Source organism: Spinacia oleracea, chromosome 1, assembly GCF_020520425.1.
Source record: "Spinacia oleracea cultivar Varoflay chromosome 1, BTI_SOV_V1, whole genome shotgun sequence".
NCBI classification, from domain to species: domain Eukaryota; kingdom Viridiplantae; phylum Streptophyta; class Magnoliopsida; order Caryophyllales; family Amaranthaceae; genus Spinacia; species Spinacia oleracea.
The window spans coordinates 128,193,273-128,212,837 of NC_079487.1; the positions used below are offsets into that span (position 1 = coordinate 128,193,273).

At 35.3% G+C, this 19,565-nt stretch overlaps 1 long non-coding RNA gene across 1 annotated transcript; it reads right to left on the reverse strand.

The window, feature by feature from the left end:
- Window positions 1–3,565: 3,565 nt before the first annotated feature.
- LOC130460015 (uncharacterized) lies at window positions 3,566–6,507 on the reverse strand. The gene is made up of 5 exons (XR_008919821.1): window positions 5,998–6,507; window positions 5,859–5,919; window positions 5,657–5,782; window positions 4,946–5,009; window positions 3,566–3,956 (listed from the first exon to the last, which is right to left on the reverse strand). It is a non-coding gene; the product is annotated as an uncharacterized lncRNA (long non-coding RNA).
- Between the last annotated feature and the right edge of the window lie 13,058 nt (window positions 6,508–19,565).

A 19,565-nucleotide genomic window follows, 5' to 3' on the forward strand; every position in this document is an offset into this window, starting at 1 on the left:
AAAGGTTGCTAAAAATAAGCATAAAATGCATAAAAATACCATAAAAATAGGTAAAAAGCGCGAATTTCTATCGCATTCTACCCCCTTAAAGAAAACGAGTTACGCCCTCGTAACTCACCTCAGGGAATAGCTAATTCAAAATTCTCTTTCGACGAATTCTCTTTCGACGAATTCTCTTTCAAAATTCCCATTTCATTAAAACTACTAACTTTAGACTTTTCACAACAGATGACGAAACAAAAGAACAAGTCACCACGAATTAAATAACGCTTAACTTGCGCGGAGTTAATAGAAAAGTACCAGAATCTATATCGGCAGATCGTTCATCCTCATTCTGATCCATCATGTACAACTTTCCTGGAGCCTTATTCGGGTTGTTGTTATCATTTGCAGGCTTATTATAGTTCTCTTGATTGTTTTGTGCCCCTCCAGGCTTTGAATTTTGACCTCCAGACTGGTTAAACCTCACTTGGTTTCCAGCTTTATTACTATTTTGTTCCTTTCTGTGCTTAGTGAAGCACTCATACTCCCTATGTCCCCTTTTTTGACAATAGTTGCAGGTCACTAATTCTCCGTTGCAGTTCTTACCAGGGTGATTGCTACTGCACATCTTGCAATGATGCACTCTCTTAGATTGGTTCGAATTGTTGTGGTGCCCCTGATTGCTTCTTCCCTGAAAATTTCCATTTCCACTCTCATTCCTATTCACGTTTCTATTCTTCTTGAAATTCCCTCGGTTTTTCCCAGCATCAAACTCTTTTCTTTTCTCCCCAACAACATTTTTCTTGTCCCTTCTAGACTGTAAACCATGAATATGGGCGGTTCTCTCATACGCATTCTCTAAAGGTATAAAGGTTTCTCCACCTAATTCCAACTGGATCTCATCGGTCAACCCTTGCTCAAACATCTGAGCCTTTATCTCCTCTATGGCTACAACCTCAGGTGTAAACTTCGACAACGCTATAAATTTGCTATAATATTCAGCGATGGTCATACTCCCCATCCCAAGGTTTATGAATTCCTGCGCTTTTCGTTTTGTAATAAAAGGAGGATAAAACTTTTCCCTCAATGCAACAACAAATGAGTCCCAATTAAATCTCTCGGCAGTACTTAGCCTAGTTTCATTCTCTCTCCACCACAGATCGGCTTCATCTTTTAGGTAAAGGACAGCTTGACCTACTCTCATACTCATAGGGCAACTCACAGCCTCAAACTGTTTCTCAAACTCCCTAATCCTATTTTCTAAGAAGGTAAGGTCTGATTGTCCCTTGAAGTATGGTGGTTTAACCCTAGCAAGTCTTTCAAACATTTCCCCTGCAGATTTGGGGCGCTCAGTTCTTTACTGAGTCAGCTTTTCCGCCAAAAGGCGAATAGCCACGGCTAGATCATTGTTGTTGGCCATTCTAGAACGTGACCTGCAATTAGAATACTCTACTTTAGGTTTGAAACATCACCTATACGTTATCCCATACAATTTAATACTTGAATTGACCATAAAGATCACCTCAACCAACACTGTTCACATTAATACACATCATCTATGAAGGCACGACAATCGTTTACGAAGGTGCAACGATCGTCTACAAGATGCAATAATCATTGAAAAATAATCATCCTCAATAATTCACGAAAGACATTCACACACTGCACATAAGGCATAACATTTTGAATCATATTGGTCATGAGGGTCTAGATTGGCCCTCACTTCCTTTATGTACTCAAATCATTTAATATTATTGTGGCAATTAAATTGATCCACAATTCACACTGAGTATGCACCCAATAGAAAAATTAATCCATGACGTACTACCTAGAGGTTGGGGTATTATGGAATCCTCAAAATAGAATAAAGAACAATTCCTTGAAAACTTTAACTTTTATTGCTAACTCCATAGAGGTTTATTACATCCTTGAAAATAATAAAGAACATCTCAAACTTCAATAAACTTAAACCTTAAACAGTTGTAGCTTTGCTTGCTACTTATTCTTTAAAACATGAAAGAGCTAATTAACTATTTATGACTTCAAAATATTTGTGGCCTCTTGCCTATCCATCGCTCCTGAAAGTTTTAGGAGTGACTTTAGATCTCAAGATCATCGAACTCTTCTTCAGGGTCTTCATCGGGGTCTTCCTCAGGGTTTGCATCTTCTTCCATGTCTTCATCTTGATTAGGCTCACTTGCCATCTCCTGTTCACTTTCGAGCTCTTCATCTGAATCACTAGAAATCTCAATGGTTGGCTCATGGGTCGCTGGGTTAGGATTCTCTGCCTCAACATCTACATTCTCATTCTCCACAGCTACATCATTTTCCTCTAGGTCATTATTTACACTTACTCCCATAGGTTCTTCTGTAACTGCATCCCAAGCATGACTCCATGAGTTTCTACCCTCCTTGAACCCATTTTCTACGACCTCAATAATGGTGGTCAGGATCTCTACGTCATATCTCTACCTACCATCCCTAGTCTCATACTTAATCAACTTTGGTGTTCCATCATCAGAATGCATGTCTTTAAACTTTTCCTTGAGTTCTAGGTATGGAAATTTGTTAGGTAAGCAATTAATGATAGTGGCTGCTATGATATCCTTTCTCATTAAGATAGGTTGCCCTTGAACCTTAGCATAATATTCACATCCAAACACAATTTTCTTCACATAAATATCTGGGGTTTCTATATCAAGTTTCTCGAAGGATCCTATATTGGTATACTTGGAAAGAAACATTTTATTCCTGAAATAAACAATTCAAGGTCTCACTAACGATTTTCCAGCCAAAACATAAACAAGGTTCAGTAATCAATAAGTTTGGTGGAATCAAACAATTCTTTATGCACATGTAAATGTAACACTTAAACAATTAGCACACGCACGTACATAACAATCAATTTCTAATGCTAGCGTTGACTAGCTACTAATGCACATATAATTCTATCTTATATGCCCTTCTTATACTACCCATCTCTCATAAACTAAATCATTGAAATAATTTAAATGACGAAGTAAAAGAACGATAATATAAGAAAATTATAACATAGAATAATAACATAAATAAAAATATAAAATAAATAAAGTAAATCATTGAAATAATTTAAATGACGAAGTAAAAGAACGATAATATAAGAAAATTATAACATAGAATAATAACATAAATAAAAATATAAAATAAATAAAGTAAAATGAATTAAGTAAATGCGTAGCGAATAAATTCGAAAATAAAGTTATTAATTCGAAAAAGATTTTATATTTCCTAACTAACGAATTCTAACTTTTAAACCAACTAAAAAAAAAATTGAACTCCATTTTTAAAAAAAATAAATAAATTGTATTTATATTATTTTTATTTATTTGTTTGAATAATAAATAATAAAAAAAATAAAAATGTCCAAAGTATCACTTTAACTTGGAAAAATAATTTGATTTCGAACGTAAATAAGGAATATCGTATACTTTCAAACAAGATAAAAGGAAATCGGCCCCCCCAAAAAAAGTACCAATTTTTGAACACTATAATCCGTAGAAACTCGATTTTTAAGAAATTTATTTTGAATAACTAGATGGTTAGGCGCCTAGAAATTTATTAAAATAAAACCTTAGCTTCTAGATACCACTTTGTAACACCCCGACAATTCCCTCTTTTCTAAAATAACCTTTTAATATAAAACGTAGAGAATTATCAAGGCATTATCGCCCGTGTGAAAACGTATCGGCTTATTCAGAATTTTGCAGCGGAAAACATAAAACTAACTTTTAGGTTCATAAATAATCTATTACATATTAGGTCCAAACCCATTTAACTGAATTAAGGAAATACGAATGGTACGACAAATTTCAAATCCAAGTTAACAAATTAAATCACTTAATTAAACGAATAGAACTACAAGCTCTCTAATCCCGATCCCAATGATGCATCATCTTCAAACCTGTAGATGGTCAACGCTTATTGATCCTTAAAGACTGCTCACCAAAGATGGGTCATCACAGGATCAATAAGGCATAGCCATGATCAACACACACAAACAAGCACGTAATCAGCAAAGCTGAGTACTACATACTAAAACAACAACAATCCTAGCATGATACTATCAAACCAACAACCCTAACATGATACTAATAAATATAAGTAAGGACAGACAAAACATAATAAATTGACGATTATACTTGACTAGACTAAGCTAGGCTTAATAACCATAATATTATTTTAGTTGAAATAGACAATGGACCGAGTTGACCATCCAGAAGTCTTCACTAAGGAAGACGAGGTACGGGCGCGACTCCGTAACCTCAGTGACCTGCGATATCGAGGAACGTTTAAATAAAAATAGGACACGGTGATCAATCCGGTCCCAGAAAAGGCCATGGGCTACCACCATGAACCCCAACTCCTGTTTGTCCGTCACTTCAGACGTGCACAGTCTAAAGCTATTGCTATTCAGTTTCACTTTACATGATTTACAAATTGAGATTCCGTTATGACTCAACCATTACATAAGACAGACAATTCACATTTGTTCACAACTGTTTTTATCTTGGAATTAAGTGAGTGATCATAAAAGCATCAATCAAGACTCATTCCAACTTAACCAACCTTTCCTTTAACCATGAGCAACCCTGTATATGGGCATAGAGTTTCAACTTACTAAACAAGGTCCTCCGCCCTTATAAAGTAGTGAAAAGATAGAAAGGGAACAACAACCAATTGATCCAACCCAATCATATAGAATAATCTAGTGTTCCCAACCAACATGTTTGTATCAAACATCCATACTAACATGTTACAGTTCCTATAGTGCAAAATAAGTTCAATAAGTTTGTCCAACAGTATTAAACATGCACATTCCATATAACCAAGTTTGTCTATAATATCAACATCACCAAGTTCAACAATAATATCAACATGATTTCAACAATTAGCACACATTCCAAGCACGCAGGTATGTACGTACCTTGTGTAAACAAACTGCAAGACCACTTTAATAATTCAAAAGTCGCCTACGGAGAATTCTCCACCTAACAACAACCAATATAGACTCATATCAATTCATATTGAATTTTCAACAACATTAGGGAGCTTCAAACCCTTCCTAAACATAATTAGAACATTTTTCAATATCGAAACTTGAATATTTGGTTTCCTAGCATCATAATTATTGAATTAGTGATTGAAATTCGTTGAAAACTCTTTGCAAACATCGTACTTTAAATTTTCAGCAATATGAACTCATTTAAAAACTTCACCAAGGCCAATTTACGTTCTTAGAACATCGAAACAATAAATTTAATAAACCACAATCGTCCTACCATGATTTACAACCATTAAAACCTTAAAATTCATACTTTAATAATTAAAACCATTATTTCAATCAAATCGCATAATCCGAATATTAATAATTTAATTATATAAAACATAAAATCTGAAATTTATAGTTAAACCATAAAACTATAATTTAATCCAATAAAACATTAATTAAATTTGTAAACATAATTGAAAATCTAACTTAAATATTATTAACAAACTGAAAATAAATTAGTTTATAATATATAATCTGAATTCTAAATATAAATTATCAAAACTAATAATTTAAATTATGAAAACCTTAATTAAATTATTAAAACATAAATATTACATTAATTAAATAAAAGGGTAAAGAATTAACCAAAAAAAGAGAGGAGAGGGAAGCTGCTGGCCGGCAGGCAGGGCGGCGCGGCAACAGTGGGCGGCGACGCTGGTCGGAGGAGTACGGCGGAGGGTGTCAGCGTCCGCGCGATGGTTGTTGGTGGTGCTGTGCAAGAAAACAATTAAGGAGGGCAACGAAAGGGGAGAACGAAGCAAGAGGTGAGAGGAAGGAGGTGCTTTACCGGCGGCGAACAATCGTTATGGGCGCGGCTGGTGGCGCGGTGGTGGTTGCTGCGAACGAAACTGCGAGTGAGGAGAAGGGATGAAACAACAGAGAAAGAAATAAGGGAGAAGGAGAAGAGGAGGAGGTCGAAACCTTACCAGTGGCGTGATGGTGGTCCGACGGCGAGGGAGGCTGCAGCAACGAAAGTGAAGGCGGGAGAGAGGAACGGCGGCGTGAGGGATAGCAGCAAGGAGGAGCGGCGGTGGCTGAAGCAGAGAGTCTTGTGCGTTTTCACGTGAATGGTGAAGCAAGGGTTTGAGAGTTTTCTTTTGTTTCTCTTTTTATTTTTGTTTCACGTGAAGTTGAATAGGAGAAAGGGTTATGGGTTTATTTGGGGTTATTTATTTTGGGCTTTGTTATTTGGGCTAGGATTATAATTGAGTTTATGTTTGAATTCGAAACCGATTATGATTGTTTTCTAAGTAAAAACGTATTTTCGTAATTCAAATTCTTTTCAACATAAAATTCTAAAATTATTTTTGATTTCATAAATCGTTAAAATGTTTAGAATGTAATCAAATAAAATAAATATACGTTAATTATATATTTATTTCTAAAATTTATAAATTCTATTTAAATATAATTAACTATACGTTAAAATATATTAATAAAATGTATAAAATTATGGGGGATTACATGGAATCACCATCGGAGTATTCGCCGGTAGCCATATCAATATCATCATTAACAGGCTCTTTACCAGGGCGGCGGCCACTAGTGCTAGCCGGTTGTTCGGAAGCCATCCTATCAGCCTGACCAAAAGAAACACCGAAGTTGCCAGTATTAGTTCCATACTGCCCGTGGCCACTGCCGGTGGAATTCAAGAATTCCCGGTAATCACGAATATAATACCGCACCGAAAGGGGAGAAACATCTAAAGCAGGCTCAGAAGCTGGAATAGGATGCTCGCGAGACCTCACTTCCCGTATCATTCGAGCCCGCAGATGATGTAGGGCATAACAACGCTCTCTCTCAGCCTGATTCAAACCCTCAGCATAAACCTCACGAATGGCAGCCCGTCTTAAATTAGATTGAGAACACGGCTCCTCCCGGGCCCAACTACAATTACTCTCTTGAGGAACACTCCAACCGGTAAACCCAGAAGGCTGAGAAGAAGGGTTGTCCCCACCCACATTTTTGGTCATTTTGTTTTTAAGGCGGCGGATAATTAAAAACAAGAAAAAATTTGACACCACAGAAATGCAAAAACAAAAATATATGTATAGCAAAGAGTAGCAAAATAGAGGGGTGGGTACCTACTGTTTTTTCTGGAGTTTGAAAGACAAATGAAGCACGCGAAAGAGAAAAACAGGGAGAACCTACAAAAACACAGAAACGAAAGAAAATCAAGCACAAAAATAAGAGAGGGAGAAAAACCCGAAATTCGGTAACAACGAAAAAGGAGGCTAATAAACCTTGGAAAATTCAAACCACAACAACAGCAGCAAAAGCTTGAGAATCAAACAGCAACAAATTTCAGCGAAAAACCCAGGGGAAGAGAGAGAGAAAGGTCGGAAGTTCAAGAATAAAGTGGGTGAAATGAAAAATCTCGAAGAGGTTAAGGCCTTTTATTGGTAAAAGGGGGGTATGCAAAACGTCACGACCCGTAAGTTAAGCAGTTAAAAGGTCAGTTACATTCAGAATCAACGACCCAGATTAAGCGCAAAAAATAAGGCACAGGATGAAGGCCACGTGGAGGAACGTGGCTAGCAATCTCCCGCCACTTGTAAGGGAAAAATTCGAAAAGCGGTAGTCATCTGAAGTATTCCCAAGGGGGCTAGTCGTCCAAATCTTTTTCAAGGGGGCTAGTCGTCCAAACGGCAATTTCAAGGGGGCTAGTCGTCCAAATCTTTTTCAAGGGGGCTAGTCGTCCAAACGGCAATTTCAAGGGGGCTAGTCGTCCAAATCTTTTTCAAGGGGGCTAGTCGTCCAAACGGCAATTTCAAGGGGGCTAGTCGTCCAAATCTTTTTCAAGGGGGCTAGTCGTCCAAACGGCAATTTCAAGGGGGCTAGTCGTCCAAATCTTTTTCAAGGGGGCTAGTCGTCCAAACGGCAATTTCAAGGGGGCTAGTCGTCCAAATCTTTTTCAAGGGGGCTAGTCGTCCAAACGGCAATTTCAAGGGAGCTAGTCGTCCAAATCTTTTTCAAGGGGGCTAGTCGTCAAAATCTTTTTCCAAGGGGGCCAGTCGTCCAAATATTTTTTCCAAAAAGGACCTAGCAACAAAGTTATTCATTCAGAGCGAAGGCAGTCGTCAAACTGTTCGCGGTCTTTTCTCATAAACACTCGCAACGCAGTCAGCACCTGCGCTTCACTCTGAGGGGGCTAGTTGTACCACCAGGTATCAAAATAATACTTATTTTTTCCCATTAAACTCAGAGCAAGCGCAACAATGATCATATATGCGCTTACTCTGAGGGGGCTAGTTGTACGGGGTGTCCTACCGGCACCACCTGGTACCGGCAGAACTCCCCGTACGTAAACTTAACCTGCAGGTAACCTGGTCATCTTAGGTAAATATCCTCTACCGGCATTTCTGCGAGACAGCCTACCGGCATTATCATGGAGACAACCAGCCAAGGGTCACTATCAACAGGTCGCTATCTAACCACAAGGGACCTACCAGATCGTACCCTTGGATTGGTCTATATAAGGAGCACCTCATTTATTGCTATGAGGTACACAAACACTTAAACACACTTCTTTCTTACTCTCTAATCATTTCTTAATCATCTCTTAATCTCTCAGTAATCTTACTTAAGCATCGGAGGGGGGATCCTCGAACCACCCCCGAGGCTAGTTAATCCATTCTGTTGTGCAGATATCAACCGGCAATCTCGATAGGAATCCAGTATCCCACAGTCAGCTGTTCTCATTCCACACCCGGAACAACTACCATTGTTTCATCTATCTCTTTCTCTCTCTCCCCTTCTACTTTTCCCGGCCTCTTAGTTAAATTTATGTATAATTTCATTTTGTGTGTTCTTCATTATCTGATTTCACGAAAATATTTTGGATCCAATTTATTAAGCTCCCATAAAGATAATAGTACTGAAGAAAATATCATCTTCTATTATTCTAGGATTTCGGTGTTCACTTCTCCCCAATTTTAAATTATGTGTTTTTTGAAAAATGAAAAATTTGCAGAAAGAATTTTCCAATCTGAAGCTCTGAAATTCTTCATTTTGTAACTTAACCTCTCTTTCTTATCCTCCAATCAAATTCCAATAACGTTTTCTTGTGCTACCAATATTGATGAATTTCAACAAATTGTTATTCCAATCGTAAATTTCGAACACAAAACTAATGTTGCATACAAAGTGAGCACAAAATTAGTTTAATGGATTCCATTATATATGTAGTTGGAAACCAAACAGTTCATAAGAGTAATGGTTGTTGTTACCTTTCCCCTCTGTTATTTGATACTACTCCATTCCGTTTCCGAAATTTATACCAAACACCCCCTTACATCTTGTCAACATTGATGACCTTCAGATTGATCATGAGGCTGATGTGTCTATGATTTTGTCTAAAGATGAAGGGAATGAAGCTGCTGGTTCGTTCTTTTCTGACTACCTTCCTAATTAGGAGATTGAACCCACTAAAAGAAGGAAGAGAGAGGATGTCGATCTCTCCTCCCCCTCCCACTCAATTCCATGATTGTTGTCTTGCTTGTGCTACACTGGTTTTTTGGTTGGTGGATTGGTCTGCCTGGGTGGCGCTGTGATTGGTTAGAGTTTGATTATTACGCTAATTGTAGTTTGTGCTACGGGCTGTATGGCCATTTTGGTTTTACACGTGATACTTTAGAGATTTTCATGTAAACAACTCGAAGTTTAGGGTGACGACGAGAGGTCTTCAAGAGTCTTCTTCCTAGACCTGAGTTAGACGGAGGTTCTGGGCTCAAGTTCTAGAATTAGGTTTCAGGTTTATTGATTGCGTGTCTTCTGATGTGTATCTGGGCCGTATATATAGGAACATAGGATAGAAACCCTAATCTGATTCCTTGGTCAACACGAACTCTTTGTGTAGCCGACTTCTGTTAGGTTTGGGAGTCCATCCATTTGGCGGAGTATAATTGGACGATCTGAATGACTACGGGCCGGTCGGTCCTTGTGGGCCGTCCCCGCGGGTCATCCCTTATATCTTATTTTACTCATGTTAATGTCAGTCTAGGCCTATTGCGTATGACCCATGTATCGACGTGTCGTGAGCCGTTTGTATTCCCAAACACTTTTGTTGTATCAGGTTCGCTTTTCATGTTAACAACTCCAAGTTTAGGTAGCTTTATGCCTTGTTGTTGTTAGTTTAGTAACATGGGATGTTGATCAGTATTTTTCCTTTTTGTTGTATCAGGTTCTATCGGTGTACGTAGTTGATACTCTTGTGATAAGAAATCTTTCATTTTCTTTTACTTCTATTCTTTTTTCATGATTGATTTCTACTTTCTCATTCTGTTGGCTATTGCTATTTTGGGATTGGTTTACTACTTTATTAGACTGTGGAATAGTTCTTACTACTTGAGTCTTATTGAGGCTAGTCATTCTGCCATGCTTTGGCTCCTTTACAGATTCAGGTACCCTTGTACAGGGATGCTCTTTGTAAAGTGAAAGTTGAACATGACTGGTATGTCCAACCTCTTCTAGTATCCCTATGATATTGTGTTTAGAGTTTCTCTCTTCACACTTGAGGGTTGTGATCCACTTAAGCTTTACTCTGCTATTTCTTTTTTATGTCCCAATTCATGTTCAATTTAATTTTCCATTCATAGTAGTTTAAAAACAATCATCTACGGAGTACTAGTTTATCTACTACATTTTTTTTTCGCAAAGTGGTTTTACAGATTTTGGCCACACCTGAGTCGAAAGATCTTCTCCTCAACTAACTCACTTTGTTTCATCCAACACCTAGGGGGTTTGATGGCCTACTTGGAATTTTTCAAGCAGTTTTCTTTCTTTCCTCTTGTATATCTTTATAAGTTGAAGATAGGTTGTACTTTTTCATATTTTTTTTGTATATTATGTTTCTCATATTGGATAAGCTCATGTCTTCCTTTATATAATCTGCTCAAATGAAATTTGTAATTGATGTATTTTGTTATGTCAATATTTGTAAAAGACTATCTGCTGTAAATTGTCAAACAACTTATCACGTATTACACCTTCTATCCATAAGTTATTATTAGTTTGTCAAAGTAATCACATGTGGACGTTATATTTTTTAATTCGTTACAAATTTTACTCGTTAACTATTATTACTTACTTCATTAATAAATGCTTCGTTAATACGACCTAATAAATTTTATTAGTTATTAGTTCATCGTTATCAATTACATAGTATTAAACTAAGTTATATACAATGTACTCAATAACTTATATTATTGATGTTAAATTCTTATATTACTAAGTTATATAATACACTCATATATTAATCTATATTAATAACAGGCAAATTTTGCAAGAAATCCAGAGTTTCACGTGTCCCTCTTGAAAACATCTTTCCATTTTATTTTATTTTATTTTTATTCCATGCCCCCCTCCTTCAATTTCATGTTTCTCCACCACACAAAAAAATAAAAAATAAATAAACTCATGTATTCCCCTTCGGGCCTTCACCTCCAATAAATTAAATGCCCCTTAATTTTAAATTTTTTCTATTAATTTTAAATAATGTACCAATTATATTCTATCTTCATTGTTTTCTGAGTGAAACACGAAATGAAATACAATTACTATTTTTGATGAATTACAAAAAATTAAATTCACTTTTCAAATATAACAAAAATCGTGCATAGCGTGGGATCAATACTATTTTTATATAGTGTTAGTGATTTTGAAAAAAAATAGTTTTAGTTAAAATGAAAAATTATATCACTAAAAAATAGATAACTCTTAGATAGATAAACTTTAAAGAAATTTGACTTAACTTGTACACCACTTATAAATAAGAATTTGTGAAAACTAAAATCCTACGAATTAAATGCATAGTTATGGAGTAAAGAGTTTCAAGATAAAAGTTACATTAAATTCGACTATATCATTTACGAAATCAACTATATCATTTACGAACTACATATTTTCAATATAAAAATTATATTAAACTATTTACAGGAGAAAATAAAATATGAAATAATTGATTTTACACGATCTTATGAAATAAAAAAATATGTATGTCTTCTTTCTATAATGATATTAGATACATAATAGTTTTCCCCAAATTCAGGGGGTAGCGTACCTGCAAATTTCTTCCATGCGTTTTCCTTCTTGTTAAATTCCAATTGACTAATTGATATTCAACAACTACAACTTTTTCAATAGCTCTTTGACACTCATAAATTTAGTATTAATTACTTAAATTTCACAGTTTAATAGAATGCAAAACATTAGAACAATTTTCATTTTAATGGTGCAAAAAAAAAAACCATACACATCAAAAGCATACTACTACATGAAAAAAACAAGTCGCAATATTTAGATTGACTTGCCGAGTAACAAATCATATTACATCAAAAACATCTTTTATTTGAAGCATTTTTTTTCATTGCCGATACAATTTTCTTTTTGATGAAACACTCTTTAACTTCTTTCTCTTTTTTTTATTCTACCGTCACAGTTGTTAATTACATTTTCGCTCACTTCTTGTCAATTTCTCATCAACAATCTCGCATTACCTCCTAAATCAACTTCAGGTCTTCCACTATAATGTCTGACAAAACAATTTCAAACTTGTTGGCTAACAGTTTTATCCGCGTACTTTCAGAAGTGAGTGAAATTAGAAATTTGCGACGCCTTCTTCCGATCTTCTACCGAAGATGCACCGGAATCAGAAAACACATCAAAAACAAATTATAAATGATTGGTTAGATTAACTTGTTTCTTAGTACTCATGTCACTGTAATTCTCCTAAAATTCTATAGATTTTTGTACCCGGAAGTTGCACATTACCATCTTAGCTGGTCGTATGATCACTTTAAACTGTTAATTACGTGACAATTACTTGATAATACGATAAATTTAGGATTCAAATTTAAAGAAAATTATTTATATATATATATATATATTATATTATTTATATATAAAATATAATATATATATATAAATATATATATTTATATATATTATTTTGACTTGTTAATTAAAATTATTTAAAAACCATTGTATATTATTTTAAATTGTTAAAATCAGGTAGTATCGCATGTATGATTATTAATGATATTTATTATTTTCTTTTGAAAAAGAAAAAAAAGTTTAAATCAAATGAAATTATTTACGGAGTAAACATTCTATAAATAAAAAATATTTACGGGGTATACAAAAATAATCTGTATAAAACAAAATAATCAATGCCTAAAAAAAATCGATTATTTTGTTTTACCGATTTTTTTTTGTACCCCGCATTAAATAAAAAATTGCATAAAACTATTACTACTATTTAGCGTTGATTATGGGGAGTATTATACGCAACCTGGTTTTACTTGACGCAATCCTTTTTACTTTTATTTTTTCATTCCAAAAAAAACTCTAACCCTCAATTTTTTTTCTCTCAACTTTTTTGATATTATTTTGGAACAAATAAAATTGATTTTTTTTAGTTTCATGTGTATCTAATCAAATTATAATACATATTTAGATTGCAATAGACGATATTCTTGACTTGGAATTGAAGTAATTTCTTTTTTTCCTGTTTTTTTCGAGTATTTTCAATTGAACAAAATATGATGAACCATTTCGTACAGATTGAACATAACAAAACTAGGTATTCCATATAAATTGAACAAAATATAATTCCGTTCAATACTGAATATAACAAAATAAGTTGTATTATCACTACTAATGTATAACAAACAACCATTACATGACCAGTCAACAACTCTTTCATTTTAGACAAAAAAAAGAACTAGTATCATCATTTTGTTCAATTTGTATGGAATATTTAGTTATGTTATGTTCAATCTGTATGAAATGGTTAATTATATTTTGTTCAATATGTACGAAATGGTTAATTATTCAATTCTGTTCGATCTGTACAAAATAGAAATATTTATTTCATACCAATTGCATGAAAAAACTCAAAAAATTAAGTAGGATAAAAACGAAAATTACCTCAATTCCAAGGTCTTTCAAGTAAGAAATACCGTCCATTGCAGTCAAAATATGTATTCTAATTTGATGAGATACACGTGATACTAATTAAAATCAAATGTATTTGAACCAAAATAAATATAAAAAAAGGTTGAGAGAAAATAGTAAAAATGAGGGTTAGGATTTTTTTAGAATGAAATAAGAAAGGTTGCGTCAAGTAAAACTAGATTGCGTTTAGCAACCGTGTTGATTCTACGATATATTTCTAATTTGTGTTAGGTTAAATTGATTTTTATATCGGTTTAGATATTAATAAAGTATGACTTGTCAAATTATAAGTATTTGAAATCATTGAGGAGCTTCGGGATAAAGCTAAGGATGAGAATAAATTTTCACAAGGACGTCTTATTTTGATGTTGGAAAGTGATGTTGATCCGCCTTATATTGATGTGTACTTCCATGGAGGTGGTCTAAACAAGAGTTTATTTAAAATTAGAAGGTTTGATACGTTGTATCAATTACCAAGATTCTTTTGGTATTTTGTTTGACATTGATGAATATGAATTATGCGATAATGATTTTAAAATAAGAGTTTATGGGTTAAAGGGTTTAAAGATAGGGTTATCGCACTCACCCTGAGTTCGATGCAAAATCCTAAATCTGAATCACATGTGCTTTTGCAAATGATCTTCTGATGTTCTGTAAAGGTTATAAGGAATCGGTTCAGCTCATGCTCTCATCTTTTAACCTTTTCTCTACCACTATTGGCCTTCAGGTTAATCCTTCCAAATCCTCCATCTATTGATCTGGGGGAACTGACAGCTTAAGGGAGGATCTAGTGGCAGTTTCTGGTTTTGGAAAAGGTGACTTGCCTTTTAGATATCTGGGAGTTTCCATCAGCACTAAAAACTTAATGCATGTGTAATACCTCGTATTTTTATAATATTTATAAAGCATTTTACGATTTTTGGAATTTATTTCGCATTCAAATATTATTTAAATGTATTTTAATTAATTAGAATATTTATTATTTTAATTAATTACGAAACGAATTTAATTTTCGAGTTAGGAAATTTAATGGGTCACAAGTAATTTTAAAAGGTTTGGGTTTTAAATGAAAAGTCCAATTCGTTTTATTAAACGAGCCCAATCAAAAGAATTTAATTCAAACTCTAAGCTAGCCTAATCATTTAATTCCCTAAGCCCAATTCTAATTCCCTAAGCCTAGCCCATTAGAAATTGGGAGCCTATAAATAGGACTCCCCTCATTAAATGATCCCCCTTAATTTCATAAACCCTCTTTTGCTTTTCTTGCCCCACACTCCTTCTCCCTCTCCTCTTTCTCTTGCTCGGCAGCCCCGTGCACCCGGCACCACACTCGGCCCTCGAGTGCTGCGTGTTTTCGTGCTCGACCGTCGCTGGCCCTCACTCTCTCGCGCACCCCAGCGTTGTGCCTTCCCTTGTTCCTTGCGCACCCCGTGTGCTACATTCTTTTGTCCCGCGCACCCCCGCATGATGTGCCTGCTCTTGTCCCACGCACCCAGCGCTGTGCCCGCCCCTCGTCCCGCGCGCACAGCACTGATGTGCCTTCGTCCCCTGCCGCGCGCGCACACACCGAGTGTGTGTGTGTGTTTTTTTTGTTCGTTGTTGCTCAATCTTTTCGCCCAATCACACTAATTCGTGATTGTTCCGTGCTATAGGCCGGATTGGTATAATCCTAATCCCCTTAAACTATTTTATTTAAATTCCGCATTTTAAATTATAATATTATTACTGTTTTGAATGATTAAAATGCTGGGAATCGATTATGAACACCGTGCTTTGAGGATTTACGTGTTGTGATTCATTAGGCTTGTTTTAATTATTAAAGCATGAATTTTCAGATTCGTTTATTTAATAAAGAATTGATTTTTATGATGTTAAATTGGTTTTATTGGAATTTTCAAGTTTGGGTTTTAACCTAGACCTAATGAGTCAATTGATTAGCATAATTAGGTGATGATTTTAATTATGATAATCAATTATATTTTCGATTTATATAAAGGCTTAAAGTGTTGATTTTTATTGATTTTAAAGGCGGAAAAAGTATGTTTTCATACTAGGGATTGGTTTTGCAAATTGAGACGATTATTTTATTGAAGAACGATTGAATTATAAAGTTTAAATAAGGTTTAAGATTTTATAAAGTTGCTGGAAGTTTAATGAACATGGAAATAATTTAAGTTTCGTTATTTTGATGATAGGAGGTGATTTATGAGTGAGTGCTCGTATTGCAAAGTGGCCCCTACGCTTAGGTATTCAAGGTACGTACAAGTCTAGGGAGACCACACCATTTGTCAAGAGAATTGCATGATTGTAATGATGTGAATTCATGTTTATTTTGGTGAACGATCATGTGAATTATGATGTTGGATGTATTGGATTATTTGTTGAACAAGCATGTTGAGATTATTATGAGTATGGATTTCATTGTCAATCATGTTGTTCAATATTTATGCATGTATGGTTTGTTTCACATGCAAGGGATGGATTATTTATTATTATGCTATTGTACGGGATGTCTAGCATACTTTGAGCCAATTATTCGTACCTCGTTGTACTATTTATTTTACCACATGTGAAGGGTTAGCTCACGTAAGCTACCTTACATGTAGGGTTCAGTTGGGAATATTATATGAAATGAATTAGGATTTGTCGTGCAAGGGCACAACCCTCATGTTAATGGGCATGATGTGGAATCTCACTTTTGTGAGGAGGAACCTGGTAGTAATCTCACAAGTGTCTTGCTTTGTTGATCACAAGTCCTAAAACATTTAAAATAAGATTGTTTTGGTTGTTGTTTATTAATTGTATATATGTGTGTATATTGTTGAGTCTTGAGTTCGCCTTTAATAAAATATTAATAAACGTAAAGTGCAACCAGAACAAGCTTCCAAACTGTTGGAACGTATATACCTTGAGTATGAACAATGGGGGGAGACTTGCCGGAAAGCTTGATCGCCTACTAATGATACAAGACGTTGTTTCATTTATATTATGCGCAGGAATTCCGTCGGTATGGCCCGACACTCGGTATGGCCCGATTTTATTATTTATTATTTGGTGTATGGTTGGCTCCCATCACATTTTTCCTTTATGGAATACTTCTTTGGCCCGTTCGAAGCTTATTCTAATTAAATTGTGAGTCAAGAGTCGAGTCATGAGTCGAGTCTTGTATTCATGATTTGTTGATAATTATTAAATGGCTTATGCATGTTGATTAGCGTTTAGTGATTGATGTATGTTTTTAGTTTTGTTTTACCCTATTCTTGTAAGTACTCAGCTTTTGCTGACTACGTGCTTTGTGTTTTTGGTCATGGCCTTTGTCTTAATGACCCTATGATGATCTATCATTTGCATTTGCATTGATGGGGAGTAGAATAATATAGCAGGTTGGTAGATCGAAATCATGTGGCTTGGGATGATTGAGAGAGTTGCATGCTTTCGTATTTTGAACTATTTTACTTAATACTTTAATTATGGTTGAATTCGTTGAACTTTTTATACTTTGGTTTTTGGGCCGTCATGGTTCCAATTTGTAGGAGGCCTCGATATTTATTAATTATGTTTTGAAAAGTTAGTTGACATTAAATTCCACTGCGTAATTCTGGTACTAGCCTTAACCGTTATCACAGTGACGGTAATACTTTAGTAATCCTTTATTTTAAGTCGGGAAATGGTTTTATAAAAGCAAGGAATTATTAGGGTGTTACAGCATGTGACTGTGAGCTTCTGGTGGAGAAAATGGTGGCAAAGATCAAGTTGTGGAGCTCTAGGCATCTCTCTTTTGCTGGTAGGGCTCAATGATGAGCGACATTTATGTCGCTCTTAGCCTATGATTTTATTTCATTTTATTAGGATTTTATTATTATTTTACTTAGTTTTATCATTTTTTAGTTCGTTTATCGCGTTTTTGCATTAATCGTAACATAATCTCGTTTTGCATATATTTTAGTCGTTTTTGCTCTAAATGCGCCTTTTATGCTCATTTTCATTGCGTAAGGTCATTTGGAGTATTAACGTGTTAAATAATGTGAATTTAGGCTTAGACGATGATTGAAATGATTTACGGTTTGTAAAAATGTGATACGAATTAATAATGTATTTTCCGAATCAATAACGTGCTATCCGAATGGTCGTTGTGCTATACGATTTTGTAATGTGCTAGGCGATTTTCTAATGAGCTATACGATGCTTTATTGTGTGCAGCGACGATATCATTGTGTGCTATACGATGTTTGACGATGGGCAGCGACGAATGCTATACGATGCACCGACAGCCCCATGGGCATGCCACGGGCACACAAGCTAGCTCGCTGCGCCCACACGCAAGGGTTGTGCGCCCATAGGTAGCCTTGGCAGCTCGGTGCGCCCACTCTCACACTGCCGCGCCCACAGCAGCAGCGCACAGGCGGTGCGCCCACACCAAAGGCCACCGCGCCCGCAGCCTCACCAAACTTGCACTCGAAAAGTTCCTGCTTCGGACTCAAAATTTGAAGTTCCCGGCCGGTGCGCCCGCACCTCCGACCTCCGCGCCCGCGCCGGCAGTCCTATATAACAGCTGCTGCGATTTTTTAGTAGGGAGTAGTTAGTTTTAGATTTTTTTAGTTTTTCGATTTTAGGTTTTCATAGCTTAGTTCGAGCAGCGATTTAGAGTAGAATAGGGTAGCAGCACCTAGAATTAGAAGTAGATTAGATCGAATTTCAGTTTTCAGCCTTGGATTTTCGTTTTCAGAATTGAATTTTCTCTTCGTTTTTTGTTCCTGTTTTTGCAGTTTCGTTTCTCTTTGGGTCGAGCAGTAGAGCAGCAGGAGCATATTAGAATAGCAGCGAGCAGTAGTAGCGAGGAGTTTAGAGAATTGGCTTTTCGATTTTTGTAGTATAGATTCTCAATTTTATGAATTACCAACACAAAATTTCAAATTATTTTCTCTTGGGTTTGGGTTTTTGTTTTCATTTTCAGAATTTTATTCTTCATTTTTGGGGCTTCAATTCAACTTCTAATGGTATAATTTCTCTCTTTTGTTCTTTAATCTGCTCTTTAATTGTTTTGATCTTATTGCTTAATTAGTTTATGCTTGGTTATTGTGATTTGAATTTTGAATATTTTTAATTGAGTTTTGTTGGATTTTGGCTTTGAATTTTCATGTTTGATTTAGTTGATTGAATTAGTTCGATTTGCTTGTTTAGTTTCATGATTAGGATTCGTTTTAGTTTAATCTTAGTTTTAATCATGCTATTTGAATAGTCATAATTTAGAGAATAGGGGTGAAGCTTGGGATTAGTTAGGGATTTTTTGAAGGAAATTCATGATGATGTTGTGATTAAACTTTGATTTGATGATTAGGATTTCCATGTCTAGTTAGATTAGTAGTTGCAAATGCTAATCCTAGTTAGTTGATTGGAAATGCTTCATGTTAGTTTGTCAAGAAATTGAGAATTAGTGTGAGCATGTGGAAACTAGTTTTGGTTATTCGTTGTCTAAGTCTAAAGGTCATGCGAGAGCTCTCCTTTGGATTAGGCAAGTCAATGCGTTCTGTCCGAGAGG